Source organism: Notamacropus eugenii, chromosome 2 (assembly GCF_028372415.1).
Source record: "Notamacropus eugenii isolate mMacEug1 chromosome 2, mMacEug1.pri_v2, whole genome shotgun sequence".
NCBI classification, from domain to species: domain Eukaryota; kingdom Metazoa; phylum Chordata; class Mammalia; order Diprotodontia; family Macropodidae; genus Notamacropus; species Notamacropus eugenii.
Window position 1 is genome coordinate 83,492,166 of NC_092873.1, and position 25,632 is coordinate 83,517,797.

The 25,632-nt window shown below is 39.2% G+C and overlaps 1 long non-coding RNA gene across 1 annotated transcript; it reads right to left on the minus strand.

The window, feature by feature from the left end:
- Positions 1-8,004: 8,004 nt before the first annotated feature.
- On the minus strand, positions 8,005-22,479 carry LOC140525818 (uncharacterized). The gene is made up of 4 exons (XR_011974130.1): positions 22,251-22,479; positions 13,659-13,727; positions 8,651-8,705; positions 8,005-8,100 (listed from the first exon to the last, which is right to left on the minus strand). It is a non-coding gene; the product is annotated as an uncharacterized lncRNA (long non-coding RNA).
- Positions 22,480-25,632: the final 3,153 nt, after the last annotated feature.

Here is a 25,632-nt window from a genome sequence, read left to right on the forward strand (position 1 = left end):
TAAGGATGGTTTGAGGAGGGGAGACCCTGCTATACAAGAATCAGTAAAGGAGACTGGGAATGTTAAATCTGGAGAAGAAAAGACTTATGGTGGGATGGGTTGGGATGATCACTGCTTTCAAGTATTTGAAGGAGTATTATGTGAGATAGGGAATAGATCTGATCTGCTTGGCCTCAGCGGACAGAGCTAGGAACAATGGACAGACATTGCTGAGAGGCAAAAACAACAACAACAAAAAAAAAAAAACTGAGAGGCAAAGTAAATTTAAAAAAATCACTCTAAGGGAAAGTGAAGCTTGAATAATTAAAAAACTAATATTGATCCTGGATAACAAATCCTAAATTTTGGCGTGGCATCAGGAAAACCTCCCAAAATGTTAGACCTGTCTAGGAGTGGGATGGGTTGCCTCCAGAGAAAGTTTGCTACCCTGGAGATCTTTGAGTTGAGGTTTGCAGACTCCTTAGTGGGAAGATGATAGTAGAGATTTCTACCCATAGTGGGTATGGGTAGGATTTGATGACCCCTGAGGTTCATGCCCCTTCAGAAATTCTAGAATTATAAAGTGTAATTGAGTATTTTGAATTCAGATTCAGGTACCACGCATCAGCACATTTTGAAACTATAGAAAATGCTTCCTTTGTCGGTAAATATACTTTTTTAGTCCCATTTTGTCTTCATGGTAAGACTAATTTTAAAATGATGTTTCCAGTAACTCACTGACCAGACCCTGAAGCAAGGGCAAAGCATGTTATCTCTTGCTATGGAGGGACAAAGAGACCTAAGTTCTCCATTGTAGATTTTTTGCCTGTGGTTTGTTATATGAAATAGTAATATTTCATTTATATGGATGGCTACGATATAGCCATCAAAATAGTGTAGCAGGAGTGAAAAGGGTAAGCCTTCATTTACTGGATGGGGGCACCTCCCATGGAACTGTATACTCCCGCCTCTCCTCAGATGAGGTCTCTGAAGCTTTGGGTCAGTGACAGTGAGAGAGTGAAAGGTTGGTTGGCTAGCTGACTGGAGAGACTGAGTCTTTGAGTTATTTTGAATTATGCCATTTCTACAGTGAAAGAAATAAGCAGCTCTCCTCTGCTTCTTGCTCATATTGCACACTGAGGACTTTTTCCAGTAGTAGCACTTTTGTCTACTTTTAAAGAAGACCCTAGACATAAACTATACTGAAGATTTCTTTTAAAGATTTTCCTAGAGGGTTTCCCCTAGTGGGGAGAAGAGGGCCAGAGAAAGGGAAGCTCAACTTCCAGCATGGGATCAACATTAGCTGTAGGAGATCCTAGGCCCCTTTGGGGCCCCCTTGGGTTATGGAAAACATAGAAAAGCCCAGAAGGCTGTTGTCTGGATGAGTTAAAATGGGGTAAGGTCTTCATGGGTTACAAATATTGAGAGTTTTGATGCTAGGTAGAGAGGAAAAATGGCAGCTCGGCCTCATTACGGTTTCTTTACCAAATCAGCAGGCATCTTGACCCTATTCTCACAGAGTTTTTGAGCTTATAATAAATTAAGTTCCTAAATGATGCTGAGAAGCTTCAAGAACTACCTTGTCAAAATACAGTATCTCAAAGACTTAAAAATGTCAGATTTTTCTCCTTGAGAGAGTCATGTAGTATAACTTAGTCTGAGAACAAATTGGTTTAACTTAAGATACCTTCATGCCAATCTGTTTTTAATGTAAAAACTTTTATTTTCTTGGTTAGCAAATAATCATAAAACATATGAAGGAATTTTTAATTCTGTATCTTGGGAACCCCTCTCCCCCACCAGATGTGACCCATGAAGACCTCAGTCGACCAAATTCAGGGACTTGTTGGCGATGCATAGTGGGAAAGCACTTGCCTAGGGTCACACAGCTAGGACAAGTTAGAGGCAGATTTTGAACAATTTCTTAATCCAAGTTTCCTTGATCCAAGCTCAGCATCCTAGCAAATGCACTACATTGCCTCTAATCATAAGAGTGTTGAAAGCAACTGCTGCTGACTTTCTCAACCATGATAATTAATATATACTCCAAATGAGAGACAGGATGGGGTAATGGCTCAAGAGGAGGCCTTGGGTCCTGCTTACACAGCATCTTTAGCCATATGATCCTGAAAAAAATTACATAAGACATCCGTGTCTCCACCAACTCTAGAAGACTGAGGTCCACTGATCCATGTTAGCAGAAGGAATCTCCTCTCAGGGCCTGCCTTACACTGATGAAATCACAAGTTCGTCTGCTTAAAAGAAAGTCACAATGAAGTTGACCCTCTTTTAAAGCAAATTCTTTCTACAAAGCTGTAGTAATTGTAATTACTGACATTAACTACAGCAACGTAAATTAAAAAAATCACTCAAAGGGAAAGTGAAGTTTGAATAATTAAAAAACTCATAATGATCCTGGATAACAAATCCTAAAATAGAAATCTCTTATCTTACTAGAGAAGTATGGGCTTAACAGGGAAGAATGTTGTGTGTGCTATCAGGTATGGGCACAGTCAGTTGTTTTTGATGAACTGATTTTTTTTTTGTTACAATGGATATTTCAGTTATGGGAAGTTATATATAAAAATTACTCTGATGGAACAACCAAAGGTACCAATAAAATATATCTGAAAAGAAAAATGCCTTTAATTTTTGTGCATCTGGAAGTTAAGAACTATTTTTTGCATGCTGCCAAATGAAAGGACTTTGTTACATGATGATAAGACCAAGGATCTAAATGTTTCAGCTCTGAATGAGTTTTGAATAGAAATTACTTTTACCAGGGAAATGGTAAGAGAAAAAGAAGGGCCCAGGAAAAGCCCCCAGGGGCTCAGAGTAAAAGAGAGTATTTTTTTTATTGTCACCTATCAGGGCCTGGTTCACAGCTATTGGTGAAGGCTGGATAAATGCTTTCTGATGATGCTCATCATACTTATGTGAAATGAAGATTATCTGGCATTCAGCAGAAATAATTTGAGCCTTCCAGGAATACTTTTAGTTAGACCTGAGACAATATCCTCAAACTGTTTAATGGAAACTCATTGATATTGGCTTATGGAGTTGTATTCACTGGTGGGTTTTTTTTTTTCCTCCCAAATTCCATTACCTGATATTGGTAATGTTTCAGGGCTGTAATGAAATAGCTTGTAATGGAAAACAGACCTGAAATATCCTAGGTAGATTGAAAGTTCTGGGCTAGCTACTCTGATCTCTAACAAGTATGAAATTATAACCCTTTAAAAGGTGTGCTGAGGGTTCAAGATTGAGGTGGTGATGGTGATGGGATTTCATTGAAGTGGCAAGGAGGTTTCATTCCAACTTGTGAGTTACTAATTGAGGTCAGTTTCCCCCATCTACAAGAGAACATCCATTCCAATGAGCATGTGTGGTTTTGAACGTAAGAGGAATCAGCTGTTCTCTGAGACAGAGTTCCTGCTCCTGTTTGTCTGACTAGGGTAAATACTTCCAAGGGTCATAGGGAAAAGTGACACGGTGACATTTGGGGGCTATTACTCTGATCCCAAGATAATTTCACAGAATTTCAGAGTTGGAAGGGACCTCCTATGCTACATCTTATAAATGGTCATCTATACCCTGAAGACCTCCAGGGAGTGGGAACTTACTTCCTGCACTTTGGGACAGTTTCAGTTACGGAAACTTTTTTCGGGCATCAAGCCTCCACTTGCTTCTTTGACACTTTCTCCCATTTGCTTCCATCTGAGGTCAAACAGAATGAGTTGAATTCCTCTTAATATATATGATATTTTTCTTCAACTATCTGAAATTCTATCAATTCCCCCTTCCCTGCCCCAGCTTTGTCTTCTCTGTACTAAATACACCCAGTTTCTTCAACTGATGGTGGCATGGCATGAACTCAAGATCCTCCCATGGCCATTACTTAGCCCAAGGGAGGCAACCACACAGGAACATCTAAGGAGTGTTCTACTTGTTCACAGATGAGAAAGAGTAATCATTTACCTACCATATAAATTCACAGACAACTTTCTCTAAGTGTTCAAGGAACCTAGAGTTCCCCTGATTTGCAGAATGTAAGGTCCTTGAGGACAGGGTAAGGAGTGGGGTTTTTTTCTTCATATCCTCACTGCCTAACCCAAGACATTGCACATGACAAGACTTTACTAAATGTTTGGTAAATGGTTGAATGTAGTGTCTCAGAGAGGTGGTCCAACATCTCTCCCAGAACTTAGGACTACATTTGTTCAGTGGGGTAGATCTTGGGTTTTTTTCCCCAGTCAGGCATCATCACTGGGGTACATATTTTTTTCCTGATAAACAGAGAACAGCTGGGCAGCACTAGCAACAAATCCTTTGGAAGTCTGTACTGCATTACTTTGCACATAGTTGCATAGAGGCCTTATTCTAAGAAAAGGATACCCAGAGTTTTGACTTCTGGTTACCAGATCTCAAACATAGCTAAAGGATTGCATTTCCATGCAAGAGTTTATCTCTGTTAACTTGGGGAGAGAATTGGGTTTACCCTTTGATGGGAGCACTTTTATCTGAAGGGCTTAGCTACTCTGCTAATGATTATGGCATAGGTGCCTTTCTGAGGCACCATTTTTACTTTTGTGGTAACCAGATGACATTGGCAATCTGGTCATCTGGTCCCATGTATCTGGGACTATTCAGTCAGCAATCACCAGTGATTTCTAGGGAGCATGAGAGTAGTTCAAGGGGAAACTCCTAGTTCTGGGGAGAGTTTGATTCTATGTTTTAAATGGGTTGGGGAGAGGACTAGGTAATACACATACAATAGTCCAAGTCAATCTGGCAGCCTCCCTAGCAGCTGTATTAGTTTCTTTTGACCCTAACCAGGAGATTAGGACATCATTTGATGCTTTGGAAGAGAATGTACTTGAGTCAATTCAATAAGTCAACAGATACTGAGATGCCTACTGTGTGCCAGCACTCTACTAGATGCTGAGGATGAAAAAGATGAAAAAAACAATATGCTCAAGGAGTTCATGTCTTAACAGGGGGGCACAAAGTACACAGGCACACAAAGTAGAATGGGATTTTGGCAAAAAGGGTAGAATTAGGTGAACTATGAGAAGAAACTTTGAGGAAGGAGAGACAATATACACATGATATTGGGCAGTTAGGTGGAACGGTGGATAGAATGTTGAACTTGAAATCAGGAAACCCCGAGTTGGAATCCCGCCTCAGATACTTCCTAGCTTTTTGACCCAGTACAAGTCACTTAACCTCTGTCTGCCTCAATTACCCCATATGTAAAATGAGAATAATAATATTACCTTACCTCCCAGAGTTGTTGTGAAGATCCAATGGACATTTTAGGGTTAGGGTTAGCAAACCTTCAAGTGCTATATAAATGCTAGGGGATGATGAAGGGGTACATCCCTGCCATAAAGGATGACCTACTTGGACATGCTGACATGGGAGAATACAAGGATGAAATCATGGAATAGTCCAGTTTGCCTGGAACACAAAGCGTACGCAGGGGAGAAATGTGAAAAAGGTTGGAAAGGTAACTTGAAGCCAGGCTGTGAAGGTCTCAGTCTAAAATGTTTGTGTTTTACCCTGAAGATAATGGAGAAACCCTGAAGGGTCTAATCCAGTAACAAACATTTATTAAGTGCCTATTGTGTGCAGGATGCTGTGCTACCATTATCCAAAGAAAGAAGAAACAAAGATTAGTTAAGAAATGGTCCCTGCCCTCATTGAGTTTACAATCTAGTAGATGAATAAGACACAAATATAGGTAACCGTAATGTGCATCATTATGTCAGAAGCACGTTATTGGTGTTCAGTTGTCCACTTATGTCTTACACTGTGTCCCCGTGAACCCTACTGTCCATGGGGCTTTTTTTGGCAATGATACAAGAGTGGTTTTCAATTTCCTTCTCCAGTGGATTAAGGCAAACAGAGGTTAAGTGACTTCCGCTAAATCACACAGCTAGTAAGTGTCTGAGGATGAATTTGAACTCAGGTCTTCCTGACTCCAGGCCCAGTACTCTATTCATTGAGTCACCTAGCTGCTTCATAAGTACATCAGAGAGTTGCAAATGAAAGTGCTACTTGAGATCCAAGGAAAAAATGCTATGAAATTGGAGAGAGGACAGAAGTGGGAAAGACTGGGTTGGAGAAAGCCCATTTGAGGTAGTGGCCTTTGAGTTGGGTTTTAAATAATGTGAGTAGTGAAACCTATGTACTGGGCAGAATATTTTGGCAGGGACGTGAAGGGTAAATTGAAATGGGGAGAACCTGGAGACAGAGAAACTAGTTAAGAGGTTGGTACAGTAGTCTAGGCAAAAAGTGCCAGGATATTGGCAATGGGAGTAAAAAGGGAGGGACAGAATTCAGAGATAAAATCAACATAGTATTTTCAGAGCATTCCAATGTCATTGCCAATTCAACCACTAAAGCTTGTATATTTCAGTGTTTCAGTATTTCAACATCACTGGAATTGAGTTCTAGTCTAGGGGAGGTACGTTGATAGAAAGAATGCTCACTAGCTAGATATATCTATTTATACAGCTCTTGTCCAACTCCTCTCATCAATCCTCCACGGAGTATCTACCCAACATAATACAGTTTGCTTAGTGAGGCCTTTTACACGTTTCACAGTATAGCATTTGGGCTATCCTTCCCTCAAACATGTTACATGACTGGCCCAGCTTTTTTTTTTTTTGATAATACATTTCCTTCATGCTAATCTCTTATGTTATTTTTTCATGTAGGTCATTACTTGGAATATTCTATAGGGCACACCACTTGTATGTACTATGTGTCTCTCCATGGCTTTGAGCCCTTGGAGATTTTGGTATTCTAAGACTGATAACCATACATCAGTAGGCAAACATTTGGGTTTTGAAAAAAAAAAAAAGATGGTGTGTGTGTGTGTGTGTGTGTGTGTGTGTGTGAGTGAGCACCAGGAAGCAGCTTGGAATCATTGAAATAACTGTTCAATTTCCCAAGAGCAATCCAATCCATTTTTTCTCCTGTTCAGTTCTGAGCCGAAATTGCTGTCCATCTGCAGTGTCTGTCCCAAATATATGTACTGATTCATTAACTCAGTGGACTGGACATTCAATTGAATGTCTTCCTCTGGACAATAGATATTTTCCATCCATTTTAGCTTTTCCTGTGGAGGCTGTTAAGCTGGTCCCTTTTGAATAATCATGGGTCTCGTTGAAGAGACTTCAATTTTTGAGGGGTTTGATAAAGTCAGCATACTGTTAGCCAAATAGGAGCAGCTGGAGGACCTCATACTCCTCTCCCATTTGGACCCTGCATACGACATCCCCTGTGGCAATGACAAAACACCTTTGGTAGGCCTGTGTTTCCCTGTATTAGGCTTCACTTGAAGTCAATAACTGGAGGGTCATTGCCCAGTGTTTTCCCTCTTTGGTTGCATATATTGAGGAATCCCATACAATATTAACATATGTTGGAAGAAAGCCTTTACAGTAGCGTTTTGCTCTACTGAGTCAAATGCTTTTTTTTTGTAATCAATGAAAACACAGCAGGATCTTATACTTTCTGTATGATTCAGACAACTGTGTAGCTTTAAAGAGATAGAAAATAATTTGTGAAGCTGGCCTGTGTCCTTCTCATGTTTTCGTCAATATGTGTATAGATCCTTCTCATAAGGATTTTATGAGGATGAGAAAACTGGCAGAAGGATCGGTAGTTATTGATATCCTCTGTCATTTATTTTTGCTTAATAATAATATTGGTAATTCTCCTCCTCCCACAATTGAGATAGCTCCTTCAGGGCTTTCATGACTGGGTCACTGCCAGCACAGATGCACTCTCTGATTTTTTCTAGCTATATTTTCTGCTTTAATCTTCCTGGTGCCACTTCTTTCTCTTTGTATAGCACATTGGAGATGGAGACAGTAAGCAAATGTAGTATTTCCTGTGCCACTGAGGATGGCGAGAGATCATTCTAGAGACCTGATAAGTATTCTTATAAACAGATACTCACAAATGATGGCATTGCATTATTTTCTTCTACTTCCATTGTAACTGATCTTTAAGAAAAGGTCAAAAATCTTTTATTTAAGACCTTTGTTTTGCACATTAGTCATTTCCACATGTACTGTGCCTTCCACACATCCACCCATAAGCTTTACCCTGTAACAAAGAAAAAATGTTAAGCAAAACCAGCCACATTGCAGTGACCACATCTTACGGTATGTACAGCATTCTGTACTCATAGTCCACTTCTCTAAGCAAGGGGTAGAGCTAAATTGTTTTATCTGTTCCTCAGGGCTAAAATTGATCATTGTACATATTGCTTTATTTTGCAAGAGAAAATATCTTCGCCTTTTGATTAAAATCAATAAATCAGAGTGATGGGCACTATGTGATATAGTACACAAATGAGACCAAAGTAACAAATTTGCTGCTGTCTACAGCTTGTCTGCTGTTGGCTTTGCTAAATGTACTCTTGGCCATTAAAGAAAAATATTCTCAGTTTACGTATACATATATATATATACACATATATATGTATATATATGTATATGTATATGTATATACACACACAAACATATACATATATGTGTATAAGGAATTGAATTCATGTAAACAAAAACAAAAAATTTCATTTGAACAGTATCTTCAGTTTAAATGTATTTTATGCATATATATATATATATACAGAAAATGAATTTATACATACACTAAAGATATTCTTCAAGTGTAGTTTCTTCTGTTTCTTTCTGTTTTTTGCTTCCCTAGACAAAGAGGAATACAGAATGTTTGTTACTTTATGCTTACCATTCAAGGAGCAGACCTGAACACTTGCAGCAGGCCAGAAGCCCAACACAAGTACGGTTTGTCTCTCTCCACTGGACCAAGTACTGTGCTGTGAGGAAGGGGGAGTGAGAGAAGGAGAATCTGCTGATGTAGCTCCTGCCTGACCCTGGCCTCCGTTTCATCTCTCCCCACCCCCTTCTGCAGCAGTCCCAGGTAGATTAAAGAGGGTCTTCCATTCTCAGTCCTCTAGCTGAGCTGCAGTGAGCATTAGAGATGAGAGAAAACTGCAGCCACGGTATGTCTTGGCAAGCTGCTTGAATAAAAATAGAAATCTGCTGAGCCAGGATTCTCATATCTGCAAAGCTTCCCCAGCTGGGGAAAGAGACTTTTTCCCCCTTGTTTGAATGTTTACTTAAATTAGGTTTCCCCTTCCCAAGCCAAAGAGATGCATAACCTGCCTGGAAGTTAGTATTTTCAAAGACAAATACATTCTTTATATATGGATTTCTAGGCTCATTTGAACTGCTTCTAACTGTTCAGCCTAAAATATCCACTTCTTTTGGGGAGATGAAATAAGATCTCCATTTATCTGGTTCCAGATCTACACATCAAACACACCAACACGGTTCCATACTGAGCTGACGTCACTTCTTTCCCAGCATAACTCACTGCTGCCTGCCTTCATAAAGTACAAAAGATTTAGACAAAAGTCAGTGAGGAGGGAAGGCATGGGAGAAGGCCAGATAGTATCTTAACGAAATGGCCCCTATTTCCCCATCTTGTCCAATGGGAGTAATGATAGGATGGCCAGGGCACTTCTTCTCCTCCTTGCTTTACTTCATGACCAAAACCACTGACCTTTTTCCTTAGTGATAACATCAGGCCCCAGTGGAGAGGGATGAAATGCTTTTGCTTTCCCTGTGCCAGGAGAGAACATTAACACACCACAGGATAGCGTCATACCCATAGGGAAAACTAGCAAATGCTCTGGCCTGTCCTTTATGGTAACTGCCTCAATAACTGAGTCAAAGCCTTTGTCAATGCTGTCTTCTTTGGGAATAATTTTAACGTTCACTTTTCCTAAGGATTACTTTAAGATTCTAATTCATTTGTCCCTTTCCTAATGAACATTGTTAGACAAATGTGTTTGTGTATGTATGTATTTTTGCTGGTTCCTGTACTTGACATATACATCTTGATCCCCATGCCTGGAATACCTTCCCTTGTCTCCCTTCTTTTGGAATCCCAAGCTCCTCTGTGGCTCTGGTGAGGTGCCATCTCTCCTGCCTGAGGTCTATCCTGATGTTCCTAGTGGTTGGTGCTTTCACTCACCTGTCAAATTACTTTATATTTACTTATTTGTGCACATTTTGTATTCCTCCAGTAGAAAGAAAGCTCATTCAGGGCAAGAACTGTTAGGGTAAGGGTTAGGTTTTACCCTCCTATGGCCACCATTTAACACAAAGCTTTACATAGAGAAGTCACTCAATACATGCTTATTGAATCAAATTGGATTGAATTTCAGCCTGTGATGCAACGGTGGTTTTGCAAAAAGCCCTAAATTTGGAGTAAGGAGACCTGTATTTGCATATGGCTCTGCTATACTGGCTGCATCCATCACTGTGGCCTATTGACTGTTTCTCATCTATAAAGTGGAGACGGTGAGGAAAGTAGCTACCTCACAGTTTTGTTGTGAAGACTAAATGACTTCATGTACTCAACTCTAAAGTCCTTCATAAATGGTAACTCTTATTATCTGCTCTTTAAGTAAATAACTACCATTGAGTACTCTCGGTTGCAGAGAATCTTTCTCCTCCATCTCTTGAAGGAAATAATATTTTCCCCTAAGAAAAACCTTTTTGTGAAAAATTTCCAAAGAATTTCAGATTTTGTCAGTAGTATCTTGTGGTTTGAAGAGCTCTGGATTGGGAGTGAGGCAAGGGAACTGACTTTTGAGAGCCAATTGTTAAATATTCAACTATACTTCAAAAATCAGCAAACTACAGATCAGACCTTGCTTTATTGTTTTGTTGATGGTCTCAACTTGAGGAAGTGATGGAAAAATTGTTAATAATGAAGATTAAACTTGAAAGTATGCCTTGGAGAACTTGTCAAACATTTACCAAAATCCATACACTCGGGATTCTAGTTAACAGCTTTACTGCTTACTCCCTATGTGACCTTAGAATCAAAGAATGTTGGAGCTCGAAGGGACCACACAGATCTTCTAGTCCTATACCTTCATTTTATAGATGAGGAAATTGAGACTCAGAAAAGGAAAGTCACTTGCACCAGGCCACACAGCTAGGACTGAAACCCATATCTTGAAATTCCAAGGCTAGTAAGCATTCTTTCCACTATACTACAGTTGTCTAGGGGCAGCTAGGTGGCGCTGCAGTGGACAGAGGGCCAGGCCTAGAGTCAGGAAGACTCCTCTTCCAGAGTTCAAATCTGACCTCAGATACTTTCTAGCTGTGTGATCCTGGGCAAGTTACGTAACCCCGTTTGCCTCAGTTTCCTCATCTCTAAAACGATCTGGAGAAAGGAAAGGCAAACCACTTCAGTATCTTTGCCAAGAAAACCCCAAATAAGATCACAAAGAATCAGACATGACAGAACAAAAATAAAAACAGCTATCTTGGATAAGTTACTATCCTTCTCTGGGATAAATTTCTTTTGTAAAATGAGGCAGTTACATTAGAAGAATTCTAAGGTTCCTTCCAGGTCTCATATTTTAATCTTTCAATTCAATTTAATCAACATATATTAAGCATCAACTATGTGCTTGACACTGAGGGAGACTCAAAGTATAGATAAGACATGGTTTCTGTTCTCATCAAGCTTATAATCTAATAATACCTTCGGTCCCAACAATGGAGTTTCTAAAGAATCTATATTATTTCTTTTCTTTGTAAAAAATTTTAATTAAAGTATTTGTTTTTAGTTTTCAACATTCATAAGATTTTGAGTTCCAAATTTTCTCCCCATCTCTCCCCTCCACCCACCATAAGACATCGTGCATTCTGATTACTCCTTCCCCCAATCTGCCCTCCTTTCTATCACACCTCTCCCTTCTCTCATTCTCTTCCCCTCTATTTTCTTGTAAGGCAAGATAGATTTCTGTACTCCATAGCCTGTATGTCTTATTGCCCAGTTGCATATAAAAACAATTTTTAACATTCATTTTTAAAACTTTGAGTTCCAACTTCTCTTCTTTCCTTCCTCCCCACTGAGAAGGCAAACAATTTGATATAGACTATACATGTGTAGTTATGCAAAACACTTCTATACTAGTCAAGATATTAAAGACTAACTATATTTTTCTCCAACCTATCCTGCCTCCCCCATTTACTCTACTCTCTCTTTTCACCCTGTCCCTCCTCAAAGTGTTTACTTCTAATTATCCCCTCTTTCCATTTGCCCTCCCTTCTATCATCAACCCTTATCCCCTTCCTCCCTAATTTCCTGTAGTGGAAGATAGATTTTCATACCAAATTGAGTGTGCATGTTATTCCCTCTTGAAGTCAAATCTGTTGAAAGTAAGGTTCACTCTTTCCCTCTTGCTTCCCCCCTCTTCCCCTCCATTGAAAAAACTTTTTCTTGCCTCTTTTATGTGAGCTCCTCCACCCCATCTTCCACCCTGGGGCTGGCGCCAGACCACTCTATTCTCTCACATAGGTCTGACAGGTTTTTTCCACTGATCTTCAAATTTGTCTTCAGCATTTTGGGGTTGTGAAGTCTGGAAAGTGCCATAGGTACCAGAGATTCAGTCCTCCTCCCAAAGACCTGCTTAGGTCCTCTCTGTGCCAGCCTTGTGCAATAGACAACTCTTGGCAACCTTCCAGACTGTCTCAGGCTAGAGATTTGCTTCACACTGTTGTTCTGTGTGTTCTGCAGCTCTAGAATTTGTTTAGAGTCATTTTTACAGGTATTTGGCTGGGATTGGGGGGAGAGTTCTAGCAAGTCTTGCTTCAACTCTGCCATCTGAACTCCACCTCCTATAATATTTTTCTCTCCCTTCCAGAGGATCATCTCTTTATTCATTCGGCAAGTGTTTATCAAACACATAGTATGTGTCTGGCACTGTGTTAGGCGAAGGGAATATAAAAACAAAAATGATAAGACAGATCTGTACCCTCAAAAGGCTTACATTCTACTGGGAAAAAAACAGTATGTATTTTTGGAAGGGCTCAACATCTAAGGATTCGTGGTAATGATTGCATTCTATATCTTTATTAATAATATGGGAATTAATCACAGTAACAAGGAATGAAAAGAAAGAGTTTGGCAAAGGTTTCCTCATAACTAACTGTAACAAACAAATACTCTTCTGGATTATAAATATTACAAAGCTCAAAACTTGTTTATTTATAACCATAATTTATAGCCCACCATTTTCCAAACCATATACTTCTTGCTGTCCTTTCCAGGGTTGTTTTGTTTTGTTTTTCCTTTGTTTTTTCAATTAAATAATCCTAACCAGTGTTCACATGTAGCAATGAGAAGTAAGTGTAAATCAGCCCCAGGAATTGCATGCAAATTAGATTTTGAACATATCCATTTCTCTCATTCAGATTCAATATGTGACATTCTCATGCAAAATGTCTTTACTCCTCTAAGTTTGGATGATTTTTCCAGACCAATACCAATTTGTCAAACATCATCATATCAAAGAATATATAATAAGATGCCAATCTTAATTCAGATGGGCTAGACATTTCAAGTCTGGTCATCTGACACATCTTGATTATAACGCTTTGGGCTCCCTTAATCCTGCCCCCTCTCCCCAGAGGGATAAGATGGAATCTCAGTTTCACTTAGACACATAGCTTGGGCTCTATGGAACTTCTCTCCCCTCAAAGATTTTCCATTCTGGCAAGCTGACTCTTAAATTTAAAGTGGGTGCCCTCCCCCAGAACTCAAGGACTTACCTGGATCAGCTTCTCTATTCTTGAAGGTCATAACTGGGTTGAAGAAACACTTTGCTGTATATAAATGTCCTGAATAATGAAAAAAGGAATGAACAAATGAATAAACAAATGAATGAACAGAAAAATCCAGTGCCTTGCTCATAATAGGTGCTTATTAGGTGTTTAAGTGAATTGAAAGTGCCCTCGTGAATGACCCTAATTGTCCTCTCTGGATGTTGGAAATGCTACAGTTACTCCAGAGCATCTCCACCTTCTCTCTTGCCTTTCCCTCCTCAGTTCTATTTGGAATATTAACTGTGCCTATCCCAACACTGGAGCACAATTATAGTTTGCTATCCTTTAACCCAGAGAACAGCTAGGTGCCACAGTTGATGGAGTGCTGGACCTTGAGTCAGGAACACGTCATGAGTTCAAATCTGACCTCAGACCCTTACTAGCCATGTGATCCCGGGCAAGTCATTTCACCTTTTGCCTCAGTTGCTCATATGTAAAATGAGCTGAAGAAGGAAATGGCAACCATTGCTAGTATCTTTGCCAAGAAAACCACAAATAGGGTCATGAAGAATCTGACACTACTGAAACAAATAGCACCAATCCAGAGAACACTTAGGTAATAGGGGAGAATAATGAACTCTCATACAGCACTCTAAAATGTGCAAAACACTTTTCATACTTTATCTCTTTTGAGCCTCATAATGGGCTAGGGACTAAAGCAATTATTATCCCCACGTAATAGGTGAGGAAATTGAGGTGCAAAAGTTGTATGACTTGTCTATAGTAACATAGCTAAGCAAATGTCAGAGATGGGATCTGAACTCAGACCTTCCTGACTCATTCATGACAGTACTCTTTTCTCTGTGCCTCTTGACTCTGAACAAATACTATTCTCATTACAACCAGGTCAAGTCAAAAAGCATATATCCAGGCCCTACTATGTACTGAGAACTGTGCTAAGTGCTAGAGATACAAAACATGATACCTGCCCTCACAAAGCTCACATTCTAAAGGGAGAGAATTGACATACAAAGAGCAAGTACATATATTATATAAGTAGTGTAAATGAGAAGTAATTTCAGAAGGAAGGCAGTGGGAGGTGGGGCAGGGATGGGAAAAGCTTCTTACAGAAGGTGAAATTTTAGCTGTGCCTTGAAGGAATCCAGGGAAGACAGAGTTAAGGAAGTAGAGCACTCCAGGCATGGGGGGATAGAGAAAATTCCCAGATTCCAAAGATGGAATGTCTTCTTCAAGGAACAATAAGGAGGCCAGAAACTACATAGAATTTCATAGGAAAGTACAAAGGCTTTAAAATACTAGCTTCAGCATCTAATAATAAGAGAAATAATTGTTGTAAGCTCAGGACCTTATAATAGCTTTTAAAAGGAAAAAAAATGATTTCTTGTTTGGATTTCTATCACATCACTTTGTTCTCCATGCAATCTTTCCTGAAAACAAGCAGAACCATCACTATCACCATCACCTCCACCACCACCACCATCATCATCATCACCACCATCATCATCATTACCACCATCATAATCATTGTCACCATCACCACCATCATCATCATTACCACCATCATCATTACCACCACCATCACCATAACCATCATCATTACCACCATTATCATCATTATCACCATCATCATCGTTACCATTATCACCATCACCATCATCACCACCATCATCATTACTGCCATCACCACCATCATCATCGTCATTCCCACCATCACCACCCTCATCACCATTACCACCATCATCATTACCACCACCATCACCATAACCATCATCATTACCACCATTATCATCATTACCACCATCATCATCATTACCATTATCACCATCACCATCATCATTACCACCATCATCATCACCACCATCACCACCATCATCATCATTACCACCATCACCATCATCATTACCACCATCATCATCACCACCATCACCACCATCATCATCATTACCACCATCACCATCACCATCATCATTACCACTACCATCATCGTCATTACCACCGTCACCACCATCATCATCATTACCACCACCATCATCATTACCACCATCATCATAAGCATTACTACCATCACCACGATCATCATCATTACCACTATCACCACCACCATCATCATTATCACCACCATCATCATCATTACCACCATCACCATCACCATCATCATTACCACTACCATCATTATCATTACCACCATCACCATCATCATTACTACTATCTTCATCATTACCACCATCATCATCATTACCATCATCATTACCACCATCATCATTACCACCATCACCACCATCACCATCACTGTCACAATCATCATTACCACCATCATCACCATTACCACCATCATGATCATTACCATCACCACCATCACCGTCACCATCATTATTACCATCATCATCCCCATCATTGTTACACCACCATCATGATTATTACCACCATCATGATCATTACCACCACCATCACCATTACCATGACCACCACCATCATCATCATTACTACTGTCTTCATCATTACCACCACCACCACCACCATCATCCACCATCATCATTATAACCATCACCACTATCATCATTACCACCATCATCACCATTACCACCATCACCATCATCATCACCACCATCATCATCCCCATCATCGTTACACCACTATCATGGTCATTACCACCATCATGATCATTACACCACTATCACCATTACCACGACCACCACCACCATCATCATTAGTACCATCTTCATCATTATCACCATCACCATCATCATCATCATTACCACCATCACCATCACCATCATCATTACTACCATCTTCATCATTACCACCATCACTACCATCACCATCGTTACCACCATCACCATCATCATTACCACCATCATCACCATTACCACCATCATCATCATCATCACCACCATCATCATCACCATCACCATCATCATCGTTACCACCATCACCACCATCATCATCCCCATCATCGTTACACCACCATCATGGTCATTACCACCATCATGATCATTACACCACTATCACCATTACCACGACCACCACCATCATCATCATTAGTACCATCTTCATCATTACCACCATCACCACCATCATCATCATTACTACTGTCTTCATCATTACCACCACCAACATCATCATCATTGTTACCACCATCATGATAATCATTACCACCATCACCATCAACATCACCATCACCACCATCATCATCATTACCACCTTCATCATTGCCACCATCACTACCATCATCATCACCATCACCACCATCATCATTACTGCCATCACCACCATCATCACCTTTACCACCACCATCATCATTACCAGTATCATTACTACCACCATCATCATGATTACCACCATCACCACCATCATCATCATTACCACCATCACCATCATCATTTTCATCAGTCCCATCAATCAACAAGTATTTATTAATTCCCTCCTGTCTACTGATCCTGAGGAACAAAAGAAAATACAACATTGCTTGCACCAGTGGAGGTTATATTCTGTGGAGAGGGGTAGCATATGCCCATATAAATATATACAAAATAAATGTCAACTAGTCTTAGAGGGAAGGATTTTCATCTAGGAGGATGAAGAAAGGGTTCCTATTAAAGGAACGAACACCAGAGGTGAGCTTTGGCAGAGGTCAGAGGGAACAGCATTCCAGGCATGGGGGGACAGCCTTTGAAAAGTTATGAAGGCACAAGATTGTATGTCATGTTCAGGAAACAGGAAGGACGTCAGTTTGATTGGCATGTAGATTTTATGAAGGGGAATAACACCTCATAAGGATGGAAAAGCAAGTTGTAGACAAATCATAAGGACTTTAAGTGACAATCAACATGCTTGTGTTTTATCCTAGAGGTAATAGGGAGTCATTAGAATTTACTCGAGTAGAGGCATGAAATGGTCAAATCTACTTTTCAGCAAACCGAAGACTTTGACAGCTGTTTGGAGGATAGACTGGAGTGAGGAGAGACTTGAGACATGCAGACTGACCAATTAAGAAGCTGTTGAAATAATCTAGATAAGAGAGAATGAGGGCCTGAACTATGGTGTCTCTCTCTGTCTCTCTGTCTGTCTCTCTCTCTCTCTCATTATTTAGTTAGAATATTTGAGAGGAAAGGGAACTGAGAAATCAACTAGGTATGATAATAAGTCACATTTCAATAGTATTTTTTAGTTTTGCAAAGTGCTTTCCTCATAAGCACACTGTGAAATAATCAGCACCAATATTATCATCATCCTCATCTTACAGATGACGATACTGGGTTGCACTGAATCATGCCTTTCAGCACCATCTGGCACTGACATCTACCTTCAATTTTTCATACTGAAGTTTCACACATAGAGAAGCCAGAGAGAAACCAGGAGACCAATGTTTTAACTAAAAGCTCTAAAATTCAACTCCAGAGAGTAAGAGTGAGATGACAATGAAAGAAGAAGAGATAAAGTTGAGTTTGGTCTTCTCTTGTCTGTAGAATGAGACTAAGTACAACATTCTAGATTTAGATGCATTCTGGGGCAAATGAAGCAGCAAGTTTTCTTCCTAACATTGTTCTTTTCATATTGAAATGAATTCCCTTAGTTTACATCAACAAATGGCAGAGGTGGGGAAAGGAGTAGCAGGAGAATTGATTTTAATGTCATGGGAAGAGTCCTAGACAAAAAGTTCATGAAATCTGGATTCCAGTATGAATTTTTTACATCAGTTGTAACCTTGTAAAAGCCACTATAAAATGGAAGAGTTTCTTTTTAATTTTTTTAACTTTTAATAAAGCTTTTATTGATGTAGAGTCCAGTTATTTTAGGGAGTGAACAGGGAAAAGAAGAGGAGAATAAATATTGGCAATCCTAAAGTGTAGCACAAGCCAGCTTTCATTCACAATGGAATCAAAACTTTCATACCTACTCAGAGAAGGGTTCACATTTAAAATACATACATAAATATATATATACATATATATATATACATATATATTTTTTAAACTGGTAAAACTAAAATTGTTCAAACCTGACCATCTGATTTCCAAAACATATCTCCAGAATAATTTTCATTAATTGCAAACATCATTTAGTTATACACCTAGGTTGTTTAAAATAATAATTCACAAAATTTGTTGCCATTGCATTTCTAACAGGGAAATCACTTCTTTTGATGGCACAGAATTTTGGTAGGAAAAATAATGCCGTCCTTTTGCAGGATAAAATGGAAGAGTTAATTCTAAAGGTCCCTTCCACCTAAGAAACTAAATTATACTGATGTAAAAAATAATCTGTACATTGAATCAGGGGACCTAGATATGAATCCTAGTTAATGCCCACATTTCCTATATCAGAGTTTATGTCATGAAAGCTCTTTGTAAACCCAAGAATATAAATGTTATCTGTGATTATTTAGCAGCTAGGTATCGCAGTAGAGTAGTAGACATGTCCTCAGGATGTAACTGAATTTGGATTTGACTTCAGACACTGGCTAGCTGGGTTATGATGGCAAGTCACTTGACTCCTTTCTCAGTTTCCTCATGACTGTAAATTGTGGACAATAACAGCACCTACTTGCAAAGGTTGTTTTGAGGGAAAAAATGAGATAACATTTGTAAAGCACTTCACAAACTATAAAGTGTTACATAAATGCTAGCTATTTTTATTAGTAGATAAGAGTCAAAGGCTTTCTTGGGAGAGGCAGTTTGGAATGCCCTGTTCGATATAGAGACCCTGCAGAGGGGCAGGAAACAAGATGCAGATTATCTGGGTCTAAATCTGTTCTAGGGTGCTTTTGTAGTTAAGGGATACAAAACGTAAAACTGTGCCTGGCAGAAGTGTGTAAGATGATGTTTATAGTTAATATTGTCATAAATGTAGAGCAAGGTCTTCAGAGGTTATTTACTCCAATCTCCTCACTCTATAAATGAGGGAACTAGGACTCAGTAAGTTTATGCCATGGTATCATCTGAACTGAAGTCTTCTGACTCCAGAATCAGAACTGCAAGTCTAGAAATGTAGGCTAAATATATCTGAATTAGGGGCATGCAAAATCACAGAATCTGAAAGTGGTCTTCTACACCCCCACATCCCCCTGTATTGGCCAATTAATATTCACAGCACTGAGGGAAACTATGCATATGCCAGTGTAGTTTAGAATTACAAAGTATGTCACCCTCTCCATATAGAAGGCAGAAAATAACATTTATTCAGACACCAGAAAGCCAAATCCCAAAACCAGAAAGGCACATCATTCATAATAGCCAACAAGTCAAATCTCTCACAGTCCCTTATTCAATCGTATACCCCAAAATGTTACAGTTTGAGCTGGTCCTTGGATTTTTGCAGGGTTAATTTCCCACCCTTAGTGTTTCATATGCTCAACTTAAAGCATCAAACTCTTCTCCACTTCTGTGGAGAAAAATTTATTTTTTCTCTGTATCATAATATCATGTATGTAGTGGGTAAACTGTATACCAGATAACTCTAATTCATCTAAATGCTCAGTCACAATCTTATGACAAATAGTGGGGCTATGCAGATATCCTTGTAGCAAGTGTGTGAAAGTACATTGTTGGCCCTGCAAAGTGAAAGCAAATTGGTCCCATTGTTTACAACCTATTGGGATAGTAAAAACAGCAATAGCTAAATCAATAACTGAGTACCAAGTCCCATCATATTTCTGGATCCTTTCTATTAAGGTAATGATACCTGGAAGAGCAGCATACAAGGGAAGAGTGACATTATTTAATTGTCCATAATCCTCTGTCATCCTCCATGTCCCATCTGACTTTCAGACTGGCCAGACAGGACTATTCCATTAAGTGATTGTAGGGACTAACACTTCTGCCTTAACATATTGCTTTACAGCATTGGTTATTTCATCTTGCCCACCTGGCACACAATACCGCTTTAAAGTAATTACTTTAGAAAGTTCAGGTGAAGTGATTGGGTCTATTTTTATTTTACCCATTAAAACTGTATTAAGATATTAAGTCCTATCTTCCTTACTGCAAATTGGTGTCTCCCTACAGGTAAATTTAGAGTCATACTTCTCAATATATCTATTCCAGTGATGTATTCAGAAATGAATACAATCACCACAGTATATTCTTTCTTAGGTAATTGTCCAATTTTCATCATTAGTTTGACCTGTCTGACTGATATGTCAGTCATTTCCAGCCCTGTGATGGTGATAGGAGTTTCACACTTAAACTTATCAAGGTTTCCATATATAAGGAAACTCTCCACTCCAGTGTCTATTAATGCCCTAGTTACAGTATTTGATCTGTTTTTCCAATATATGGTCAAATTGATATGGGGTCTATAATCCCCATCTGTGTATTCCTTTAATCAGAGCTGGGGCTTGGCCAATTTCTTATTCTTCCTGAAAGTGTGACAAACTTAGATACAAGGGTTCAGGAGGATCTGTAGGGGCAGTTCTTATGTCTTTATTCCACCTAATATCAAGCCCCTTTTCTCTGTATATTCTGTATTGTTCATCAGTTGGAACACCATCTATACTTCCAAAATCAATCCCTACTCTCGATAGAGCATTAAACAATTCTTTTCTTGCGTTCTATTCTGACTTTGAATCTGCTGGCCATTTACCCTTCTCTCTTAAGGAAATTTATCTTTTCCCTAGTCAGCTAGATCACTTAACTATGAAATCTCATCTAGCATCTGTGAAAAATGTTTCCCTATTTCCCCAATTATTAGAGTCACAACTAGGAGCTTGTAAGAAGGAGGAGCCATTTTCACTATTGCATGCCAATGGGAAACTGCATAGAGGGCATTATAGCATGCATGTGTGTTTTCCATCATTATGTCAGTCTTCATTAGCTCTTCTTTTAACTTTCTTATACAGTCCCCAAGTTAATACCAAGGTCTATCTGCACTAGGCCACATAGAGTCAATAGGATACTGCCTACTTCAGCCTTCCACACGCAAAGCTAACAGATTAGTTGTATTGTTACCTCCTTGCATATGGTAATCTCTAAAGGCTTACTGAACAAAAGGACTGATACCTATAAGTTTCTGGCAATCCATGCCATCTATCGTTGCCTCTCCAGCCCCTTCATCACTGATTCTCACCATCCAAGATATTAACGATTCTGCCATTCTTTGGATGAAACAACTCAAAATTTCTGTTACCTCATGCTGAGTAAAATCCTCAATTATTTCCTTAAAAACTGTGTTCCCTTCTTGGTTCTCTTGTTCCTGCCTCACTATGGGGCAAACTCTAGCTTTAGAAGTCTCCTCCTGCAACATTATTTCATTTTCCAACTCTGACTCAATTACATTTTCTGCCCAAGTACTGTCCTGGCACTCGTCATCATGGCAACTAGGCTGGGTCTGTATAAAGGTTATATGCTTCTTTTGCCAGCCTTCTTTTGCCAGACTTCTACTTCTTCATAGTTAAATGAACAGGTTTTCCTTCCACCTGAGATCCCCCAACCCAGTCTTTTCAAGGCAAGCCCAAAAGCTGAGAATGCCCATGCAAACTAGCTAACTCTTTTTCTATCTGAATTTTTTCTCTCAGCAGCTCGTCTCTGCTTTCTCTGTAATATGGTAATGTGTTAATAAAATCCACTCACTCCTACTTACCCCTGCCAACTCCATCTCTTGTCTTATTGGAATTCCTTGCAAAAACCTTTTCAAGTATCTAGATTCCACCTCCTATAATCTCAGTTTCCAGCATTCACAGTGAGTGCGATAAAGTGAAAACTTCTCATATAGAGTAGATCAGACCCTAGACCTGAGTTTCTGTTTCTCAAAAATCATATGATGTGAGGAAACTTAAAGGTGTAAAACCACTAGCAACCTGTCTCCTTTTGTTTACTTAATCCATTTCCTTATCATATTGTACAATCAAGACTCCTTGTAGAACAAAGGAAATGTTTGTTCGGTTTCTTTTTCAATTCTTTGTGTCTGGGGAATTCTGAGACTATTTCCACTTGCTCAAAATATTAACCAATAGAGTTAAAGGTTAAGTTGAGGGGGAGGGTTGTGGTTTTTAGCTTTATAATCTTGCATCTGCTTCTGTGAGATACCTCCCTGCTCCAGGAAACTGCGTACTGTCTAAGAAACAGAGGAGTAGATCAGTGAAATAGGTTAAGTATTCAAGACACAATAGTCAATGAATATAGCAGTCTACTGTTTAATAAACCCAAGGACCCCAGCTTCTGGGAGAAGAACTCACTGTTTGACAAAACTACTGGGAAAACTGAATAACAATGTGGTGGAAACTGGGCATAGATCAATGCCTGGCACCATACACAAGAATAAAGTCCAAATGGATACATGATCTAGATATAAAGGTTGATACTATAAAATAATTTATAGAGGGAGCAAGGAATAGTGTATTTGTCAGATTTATGGAGAATGGAGAAATTTATTACCAAAAAAGAGATAGAGAACAGTATGAAGTACAAAATGGATAATTTTGATTACATTAAATTGAAGAGTTTTTATACAAACAAACCCACTGCAACCAAGATCAAGAGGGAAGCAGAAAACTGGGAAAGAATTTTTGCAACTAATGTCTGTGATAAAGATTTCATTTCTAAAATATATAGAAAATTGTGTCAAATTTACAAGAATACAAGTCATTCCCTAACTGATAAATGGTCAAAGGACATGAACAGGAAGTTTTCAGAGGAAGAAATTAAATCTATCTATAGTAATACGAAAAAATGCTCTAAAATACTTTTCATTAGAGAGATGAAAATCAAAACAACTGTGAGGTACCATATCACACCTATCAGACTGGCTAACATGACAAAACAGGAAGATGATAAATGCTGGAGAAGATGTGGGAGAGATGGAATACTAATTCATTGTTGGTGGAGTTTTGAGCTGATCCAACCATCCTGGAGAGCAATTTGGAACTATGCCACAAAGGGCTATAAAAATGTGCATACCCTTTGACCCAGCAATATCACTTCTAGTATTGTATTCCAAAGAGATCATAAAAATGGGGAAAGGTCCCACATGTGCAAACGTATTTATAGCATATCTCTTTGTGGTAGCCAAGTGCTGGAAATTGAGGGGATGCTCATCAATTGCGGAATGGCTGAACAAGTGGTAGTATATGAATGTAATGGAATACTATTGTGCTATAAGAAATGAACAGAATACTTCAGAGAGGCCTGAAAGGACTGATATGAATATGAATATTATATGAATATGAATATGAATATGAACTGATTCTGAGTGAAAGGAGGAGAACCAGGAGAACATTGTATACAGCAACAGTCACAGTGTGCAAGGACTGTTTCTGATAGACTTAGCCCTTCACAGCAATACAAGAACCTAAAACATTCCCAAATGACCCTTTAGAAAAAATGCCATCCACATCCATAGAAAGAACTGTGGAATCTGAACGCAGAATGAAGCAGATCATTTTCTCTTGTGTTATGTTTTGGTTTGGTTTGGTTTTTTAAATGGTTTCTCCCATTTACTTTAATTCTTCTCAGCAACATGATAAATGTGAAAATGTGTTTAATAAGAATGTATGTGTAGAACCCACATAAGATTGCATGCTGTCTCAAGAGAGGGAGGGTGGAGGGAGAGGGAGAAAACTTAAGACTTACGGAAGTGATTGTTGAAAACTGAAAAGAAATAAATTAATTTTTAAAAAGGCCCCCTCAAAATCACACAGCAATTTGGTGGCTAGGCTGTTACTTCAATTCAGTTCTCTTGTCTCCTTGGCCACAGCGGTTTATCCTCCACCAGGCACCTCTGTCCAAACCTGTCCCCTTTCCAGGGAGCATTTCCTGAAGGACGCTCCATTCACATTGCCCCTTTGTCCCCATACTGCCCTTCTTTGCACAGTGATGGAGCTCTTCTGGAATTGCCTTCAGAGCCACTTCACAAACTTGATTCGCAGCCACACAAGATGGTCATCAGCTGTTTTTTTTATTGAAAATTCTATTCCTCAATTTGATTACCCTCTTTATCTGATTTGTCTCAGAATTAGGAAGTTTTTAAAAATCAAAATCATTACCCAAAAGATAGAGATTTATCACTCTTGAGAGACCTCCATGGAATATGTGACTCAAAACATTTGCAAAACAAGAACTCCAAATTGGCTTTGAGCAATTGTACCAGCACTGAAATACATTTTAAGCCTCCCTGGGTACAAGTTTGAAGGACAATGCTTGTTGGGATGGCCAGATTCTAGTCTAACTAATGAATGTCTTTTCTCATCATCCATGTCATTTGCACCATACTCAACTATACTTCTTGGTCTATTGTTGGTCTAAATTCTTATGTTTACACTTGGTGCAGTTAAGAAGCCATTTGGAGTCAGGAAGAACTGAGTTGAAATCCTGCCCTTACACTTTTCTAACTGTATGACCCAGGGCAAATTGATTAACTTCTGTCATCCTCAGCTTGCTCCTCAGCAGAATGAGGTTGCCTGTATCACAGAGTTGTGGTGAGGATCCAAAGCAACAATATATGTGAAGTACACTGTAAACCATAAAGCATGATGTGGCTTTTTATAAACTAGCTAACACTAGTACTGAGAATTATGCCTGCTACCCCCAGTACCCTGTTCTTGGGTCTGCCTGGCTCAAATCTCTCTCCACTCCAATTTAACCTTCTGATTTTCGTAAAGTACAGGTCCAACCATTTCATTCCCCTACCTATTAGCTCCAGTATCAAATCCAAAGTGCTATATTTGGCATTTGAAGACCTTCATATTCTAGTCCCCTCCTACCTTTCCACTCTTCTTAAGCCTTATTCCCTGCCACACTCTCTTCAATCCAGTGACACTGGCTTCCTTTCCATTTCAAGAACAAGACATTTCGTTTCTCAAGTATATGGGCATTTGCTCTGGCTGTTCCCCGGGAATGATCTCTTTCCCCATCTCCACCTACTGGCTTGCCTGACTTGTTTTAAGTCCTGAATAAAACTCCATCTTCTATAGGAAGCCTTTCCTATCTTCCCTATGAACTTATCTAGTTTTGTTTTTCTGTAAAAT